Source organism: Bidens hawaiensis, unplaced genomic scaffold (assembly GCF_021521415.1).
Source record: "Bidens hawaiensis isolate Kalapana, Puna unplaced genomic scaffold, B.hawaiensis_p1.1 tig00007050_1, whole genome shotgun sequence".
Lineage (NCBI taxonomy): Eukaryota > Viridiplantae > Streptophyta > Magnoliopsida > Asterales > Asteraceae > Bidens > Bidens hawaiensis.
In genome coordinates this window covers 241,029-249,739 of record NW_027491486.1, presented here as the reverse complement: position 1 = coordinate 249,739, position 8,711 = coordinate 241,029, and positions in this window count along the sequence as shown.

Genomic DNA, 8,711 nt, shown 5'->3' with positions numbered 1-8,711 from the left:
GTGATATTTATCTATGCATGTTTTGGCAAGTTGGTGTTCTTCAAGTTTATGACATGTTCTTGAATAGAGTTTAATGGTTGAATGCTTGTTTTAATTCCTAATCTTGTTAGTTTGATAGATGCTTAACCATAATATGTTGGAAAACTATGTGTTAAGTATTTGTTTATGAACTTAGTTTGTGTATGCATACTTTGTTTATACATTAAGTTAGGAATGACCAATGAAAATTAACTTGGTTATGAATTTTAACAAGCATGAAACCAAACACTTGATATTGGAAAATTGTATGGTGATAACATGATTCTTTGAGTTGGTTGATGTTTGCTAGAGATTAAGGCCATAATCTTTAGTTCATATTTTGCTAATTAAAAGATTCATGTGTTAACTAGTGTTCTTAGACTTGTCTATTTTAAATGATTTTAGGTGGTTAGTTTGTTGTTTTCATGCTATCTTTCTTTTAATTATGAGATTAGGTAGTTTTGACAAACTTACTAATCTATGGTTATTACTTTGAAAAACACCTATCATGATGTTTGTTGTTAGTATTAGGTTGCATTGATTGGAATTTGATATTGATGCTTGAATTATGATGTTTGCCATTATCTTGTCATTTTGTCACTAAGTTTAAGTGGATGCATAGTCTAAGTAGCTTTGTTTGGATTGATTGTTAGTCATATTTTATTTGCTTTGTTATTGTTATATGTTAGTTTAGTAATTTGAAAACCCAATTAGATTGCTTTTTTGGTTAAATAAATTACAAAGATTTAGTATCAAAAGTTAGCTGTGCCCATGGATTGACACTTGGTTCTTACCGATACTTTGCTACAAACGATAGGTACACTTGCCTTTCGTGTGTGGTTTGGTCGTTGGTGAAAACCATTTTTAAAACCCGATTTTTGTGAAACTTTCATTCAAATTTTATATATATTCGTACACGTCACAAACTCACCTAAATAATTAGGTGAGAGATCATTCCCCTCATATTTTACCATTTTTCAACGATTTTGGGTACATATGCGTGTTATCTTATATTTTTACATTATATATACTCAACTAGCAAACGTAAATATTGTGTGTTATTAATTAATTGCTAATTGCTATTTGCTTAACTGGTTACTTTATGGCATTCAGAGAGGTCCATCATAATCACATTAAAAGTATGATCATACACCGTCTTAGTAGCTAAAGCCCGATTTGCATGGCGATGGTCAACCGACACCCACATTTGTACATGCTAGTCATAGTAGCCAATGCCCGATTCGCAAGGCAACAGTCAACTGGCACTACTATTTGCTTATGGTTTGATTTGATTATTACTCACATTATTTTGTTCGCTCATTTATTATATATTATTATTATTATTATTAGTGTCAAAACTGTTGATTATCTCACTCAACCTCGTGTTGACAAATCTATATTTATTTTGTACGCATATGCAGGCTATCAGTTGGTTTGAAGTTAAAGTGAAGAACACATAGAGAGACCATTAGATATTAAAAATAAAGAACAGTTGTTTTTTATTTCGTTTTGGGATTATCTGTTTAATTTGGATTATTATTGTCATGTTTGGAACTTGTGCACTTATTTGAAAGTTTGAAATAAAAAAATTAATTAGATTTTGTCATATTTTATATTGTATGATACTACCATGTGAGCTGTGAACCAACGATTCGCACCCCGGTATTTCTGTCTTAGGTAGGGGTATGACAGATTGGTATCAGAGCCGAAGGTTATAGAATATGTGGTTAGAAATGTCCTAGTAATATGCCTTATTATTATGTGTTTACAGCTTACTTAAATTATTTATTTAATTTATTATTTTAATATTGTGCACATATAAACTCCGAGGCTATGCCTCACCCTCAAAATATTTTAAATTCCTTTATTTTATAAATTTAGTAGATCGTTTTTATTTTAGGAAATTCCTTAAGAATTCTCTTGTTTTGTTTTTACTCCTGCACCTTAAAGCATGAGAGTGTGACATGCTCTTGTAGTAACTGGAAATGGGAGAGAACTGTGAGTCAGGCCTTGGCAAAACGGTTCTGAGAACCTAGGGTAGACGATATTCCTTACTTGGGGGATAACCTGACCACAGTACTCGATCTTATAGGCCAAAGCGGAACAAATGTCATGCGACCGGAACTTTAAGTGGTGAACGTGACCGGTCGGTTACATTCCTTTTTATAAAAACCGAATCATGGTGGTTCATGGCTAAATTCGGGAAAAAAATTTCAATATTTTATTATTATTTATTTTAAAATGCTTATATAGGTAAAAATCCATGTGAACCTATGGGCACTCCAACTATCCATTTCTCAACCCGTTTTCGATTTGATATTTGGTTGGAACGTAACACCCGTGGTGGTTCACGAGATACTCCAACTGCTCATATTTGGATATGTTAATTCGTTATTTAGTAGGGTCAGTTAAAATGCCATGTAACGCTCATGGGCCGACCAACTCGATTGATTTGATAATTCATTACTTAGGTGGGTCAGTTAAAATGTCATGTAATGCTCATGGGCCGAACAACTCAATTGCTTTGATAAATCGTTATTTTAATTGGGCCATTCAAATTTCCATGGAAAGCTCAAGGAAGGTCAAGTCATTGGATATGCTTCGTTACTTAATTTGGGTTCTCAAGCTACCATGGAAAGCCAATGGAAAGCCCAACCCAATAAAATTTCATTTTGAATTTTACTTTTAAAATAAACAATGTCTATTTATTTAAATATCTCAATAGTATTTGATGTGCTAAGAGTAGTCTAATAAAAACACACTAATCTAGACAATAAGTAATAAATTCTAGACTCTTAACTAAACTAAAACTACTAACCGTCAAGTGAACCGGTCGACTATAGTACAGCTAAGTAAGTCCGGATATTGAACCTATTAGACTCTTTTAATTACGTAAACTAGCTAAATTAGGCTCAACTAAAAACACGACTATTTATTTATTATTTTTTTAAGCGGGTTTTTAATAATAAACTAATTTTAAACTAATTTAAACTAATTAAGAAAACTAAAGACGACTTAACTAAGAACTTGGACTTAATTAAATGATGATGAGATAACTATCTAGGCTAGAATCCCCTAAGTTTCAGTTATCAATTAACCAGGAGACTATTTAGTTATGAACTGAGATCGTGAAATAGACGCTTAAGAGAAAACCCAAACAGGACCCCTGACCTTTCTCAAGAGACACCCTATGGGTTTCTAGTAAGTTTTAACGCACACCAGTATTAAAAATCAAGTTTCCTTACGGTCACCTAATTAATTACAAACTAGTTCCTTTATACGAAATCCTACCTTACAGCGCGAAAATCAAAGGCAGTCTAATATATTCAATTGAATCGATAGACAAAGTTAATCAATCAAAACTAGACGGACTCCTTACGAAGAACTAAATCTAGCAATCCTGATCAACAAAGACCTATCAATAACCTAACACCTTACAACTATTTAGGTTAGCAGCACACTTAGGTTTATTTAATTAAATAATATTATTCCTATGATCTTATTCGAAATCAATCATAAAATAGTCAAAAACACAAAGTAGATGACCTAATAGCAACCTATCATAATGACAAACAATAATCAAGGCAACTATGGAATAATAAAACTCAACAAACAACCCTAAGCACACATATGCATCAATTTAATATAATTAAACCTTTTACTAGTTCATAAAACCGTAAAGGTAAATAAATCCCAAGTCAAAATCAAACATCAAAAAAGGTTCATCATAAGCCTAGGCAGTCTATAAAGTTTAGCCTAGCATGGTAAAATCAAACAAAACAATAATAAAGGAATTAATGGTGGAAAACAAAAGAAACGAAAGATTAAAGGCGATAAAACCTGTGGTCATCGTTCTTGATCGATATGCATGCCACCGTATGATTCCAAGCCTTCAAAACCTCCAAAAGATCACTTCTAAGGCATCCAAATTCGTCTTGGCTGGCTAGGGTATTTAGGTTATGATTAGGGTTAAGTTTAGGGGTGTTTATATAGACTTTCAAGGCCCAAAACATAAAATTAATAGAAGATTCTGGAAATCTGAGCCCATAAACTTAAAATACATAGAAGATTCTGGAAATCTGAGCCCATAGACTTAAAATTCGTAGAAGATCCTCCGGATCTCCGGTTTGGCTTATTTTAGCTCGTTTTTCACCCTTTTCAACCATGAACAGGTCCCGGGACCTATAATATATAAATATGTTAGTAATATACAAATTCTAATAAAAACTAAACAAAAACTAATAAAATATTAAACAAAATACATAAGGGATTTATATATATTTAGCATTATATCAAATATCCCCACACTTACCTTTTTTCGTCCCTGAAAAAGTTTAATTGCAATGGAATCAGAATCGGAAAACACGGTCTTAAAAACATATTGGTTATTTTAAAGCTCAGATAAATGCAAATACTGCGATTACCGATATTGTTGTCCATATAAACCCAGCCACCAGCCTATCAAGCCCCCAAGCACATTTTACAATTAAGTTTAAGTGATATAAAAAACCTATGGGTTTCACACCTTTAGAGTTAAGATCTACCTACCCCATCTCAAGCATAGTAAAGACAATTAAAAATCGAGTTGAAGCAAACTAGTTCAACATATCACCATAAGATAAGAACCTATTAATGGTAAGAAGAAAATACACTTTGATGGAATTATGGATGATAGGTCAAGTGAGGTCGTACGAGCATGCCCTAAATATTATTGAACTTTGTCCTATATATTCCCTAAGAAAATATTTATTGACTAAAAACTTTCGAGTCCCAATAGTGTATCCTCAGTCGCCATCCCCTTGGTAACACGCAAACTCTCAGTCTCGTCTAGTATGTGCACTATGGCCTCTTTTTCTATTTTTAAGAATGCTTTTTTTGACATTTTTCATTACATAACTTTCTTTTTTCATTTTCTTTTTTGCATTTTAGAACAATTCTTGGAATGCTTATTTATTATTTTTTTCTCTTTATATTATTGTGCACTTAGGCATCTTTTACCTATATATAACTAAATTCTAAGTTCGTATAAAATTGGACATTTGCGGGGCGCCACCACTCTTTATTTATTTTCATAAAACGAAGTGGCGTGCTAATTTTAAAGTGCATTCAATTCTCACCACTTTAGGGTAATCGGCTTATGGTAATACTCCCAATGACTTATCGAATTTCAGCTTCACTATCCCCCCTAGGATGAGAACCCATAAAATCTAAGATTAATTAGGTTTATTAAGAATATGCAATGGGAAACCTTTCAAGACTAGTTGGGCCTACCGACACATCCCAAGCTTAGTACGCTTTCTTTTATATTATCTTTTATATATTAGTAGTTTGAATAACCAATCCCCGATTATACTACCATTTTTCATTATAGTGCAAAAAATATTTTTTGTATCGGATTTTTGATAAGGAAGATTGGAATCTTCTCAACCTCCTCAGAAAACGGCTAAGTATGGACTTCAAGCAAGCTGAGACGATCGAGCATGGTTTTACTACTTCGAGCAAGGTATTCAAAACCTTAAATGGTTGATTCTTCTAAGTGTTAAGGCTTCGAGCAAGCTACACTTCTACGAGCAAGAGTATTCTTCAATCAAGCATGGATTGCCAATCGAGCAAACAGCTTGATCATACAAGTTTTAACCAGGTGTTACGAGCACAGGATGGTCGAGCACATGGGGACAAGCATGGATGAAATAAGAAGATGTCACATGATCAAAGCAAGGACTTCGAGCACAGTTCAGTTCACGAGCAAGATTTACATCAAAGCATGCTAAAGATTGCTGAATAAGACAACTGAAGACATCAAGAAGAATGAGCTTGCTCGATGGACTGGTTCGAGCAAAGCATGGATTGGTCAAGAGGAATGAAGCGTGCTAGGGGATCATATCTTCCGGGAAGCTATTCTAAGTAAAAGTATGCTCGAGGACATTCTCTGAGAATACCTAGTATAGGAAGTGTGCTCGAGCAAGACGTTTACCTTGCTCAAGGACTTTACACTTGTATTTATTTTGTGTTTCATTATGTAATGATTAGGACTTCTACAAGGAATGTCAGGGTCTATAAATAGACGTCCTAGGTTTCCATTTAGGGTACGGACATGGAGACGGATAACGAGGCACGCAATACGAGAAACATTCTAAAAGAATATTCTATTTTGTTTCCTCGTACAGTCGCCGCCGCCGTCACGAAACCCTAGACATTCCTTTCACTGTTACATTAAATGATGCATTTATTACAGTGAATCTTTGTCTTTGATTGTGCTTTATTGATTACTCATTATTGTTTCATGTTTGTTACTTTCACTCCTTCATTCCCACTTGTTGGATATCCTAATTCCGCTGGGATATTCAATAGGCCTTTGGGTAATCGAGTCGGTGTGTTCTTGTCAACACTTTCACGGTGTACACCCGATTCACGGTCCTGACAAGTGGTATCAGAGCTTTGGAAGCTCGTTGAAGGCCACGGGACAGAAGGCTTGTGAAGAAGCTTGAGTCTTTACTCTATTTCTATACTGAAAATCCCAGATCTGCTAAAATGGACGACCAGGAAGTATCTACCAACAAGATTCCTAGATTGCTTGGACAAGAAAATTTCTTGAAATGGAATGTACTGTTTGAAGCCGCTGTAAACTACAATGACCCAGAACTTTGGGCCTCTATCACTGAAGGAAACTATGTTCCCTCTACTGCTGCAAACAATAGTGCTACTATTGAGCTGAAGATGAAGAAAAGAGATGATAAAGCTCTATCAATGCTGAAGCTAGGTCTATCTTGGGAACTACTGACAACTGTCAACCATCATAAAACTGCAAAGAAAATGTATGATGCAGTGGTTGATATGTTTGAAGGAAACACTGAACTCAGAGATATCAAGAAAGACAGACTGAACCAATAGCTAGACAGGTTCAAGTTTAAAGACGGAGAAAGATTGAAATCAGTTATGCAGAGGTTTATGGTGATTGTAAACGATATAAGAACAACTGATCTGCAGATCTTTGACTTGAGCTGAACAAGAAGCTTTTATCATCTTTGTCCGGTGAATGGTACACTACCAACAAGTTTATTAAAGAGAAAGTCAGTTTCCCCAACTTTAAGCTAGATGATGTGATTGCATTTCTCAAGGCCGCAGAACATGAGATGATCGAAAATCATATGATTAGAGAGGACAAGCCAAATTTTCAAGTGAATAATGCTCTAGTAGCACCAATGGGCAACCTCTCAATCAAGAACCACCAGCCTATCATTGAAGAACCATCCGAAACAAGTTCAACATGTAACGGCTAGTAAAGATTTAATGTTCAGCTGATTGAAGATGATTCTACCTCTACAGCAAATGGGCAGTCAACATTTATGCAGAACAATAATGCTCAAGGAACATACTATCAAGCATTGTTTTCTATGTTTTCTGAGTCATATCATGCCTTCGTTGCCAAGAACCTGATGAACACAAGTATCGTGCAGGAAGATCTAGAGCAAATTGATGCTGATGACATGGAAGACATGGACATAAAGTGGCAACCAGCTATGTTAGCAGTGAGGAGCAAAAGGCTGTATAACAGAACTGGAAGAACAAGCTTTAATGGACCAAATGAAAGAATCGAATTTGACAAATCAAAGGCCATATGTTATAATTGTCAACAACCAGGACATTTTGCTAAAGAGTGCAACATGCCAAAGCAAGTTAGTAATCAAGTGAATCAGAACCAATTTTATCAAAATCAGAATCAGAATTTCCAGCACCAGAGAACTCAGATCACTAACCAAAACCCTTATCAGAATCAAAACAGACCCCAGCAACAAACCTTTCAACCTCAAAGGAACAATCAATTGCAGATTCACACCAATCAGAACAGAATCAATCAGAACAATGTGAATCAGGTAAGGGATCAGGGAAATGTTGCAGTTACTAGGGTGCCTCAGGATGGGGAGTTTGATTGGAGCAACCATGCAGCTGAGATTGAGAAGGAAAATGTCGCTTTTATGGCAAAAGTGCAGGACAAGCCTGAATCTTCAAATGCACAGGAACAGTCCTTGAGCAGGAATGACTTATGGTACATGGACAGTGGATGTTCCAGGCACATGACATGTGACAAAAGCTCACTGATCAATTATGAAAAGAATTATGAAGGGCCAGTTGCTTTTGGGAGTGAAGATTGTTGGAAGAGGAACACTCACCAATGGCAAAGTATCTTTTGAGAATATGCTGCATGTTGAAGGACTACAATATAATTTGCTCTGCATTTCTCAAGTTTGTGATAAATGATACAAGGTAGCCTTCAGTGATGAACACTGCCTGATTTTGAAGCCTGAGTTTGTGATTCCAACTGAGATGATCAAGATGATGGCTCCAAGAAATGGCAATCTATATGAACTAAGAATGAATACTGCTACTTCTAGAGGTGGTTCATGCGTTGTTTCTACAGCTACTGAAAATGAGACCAAACCGTGGCATAGGAAGATGTGTCATGTAAATTTGAAGAACATGAACAAGCTTGTGAAAGGTGAACATGTTGTTGGCCTTCCCACAAAAGAGTTCAAGCTTAAAGAAAAATGCACATCTTGCCTAAAAGGGAAGCAACATAAAACCTCACATAAGAGCAAACTGATAAATACAATTGATGAGGTCTTGGAATTACTACACATAGACTTGTTTGGTCCTGTAAGTGTTCCAAGTATTGGAAAGAAAAGATACTGCCT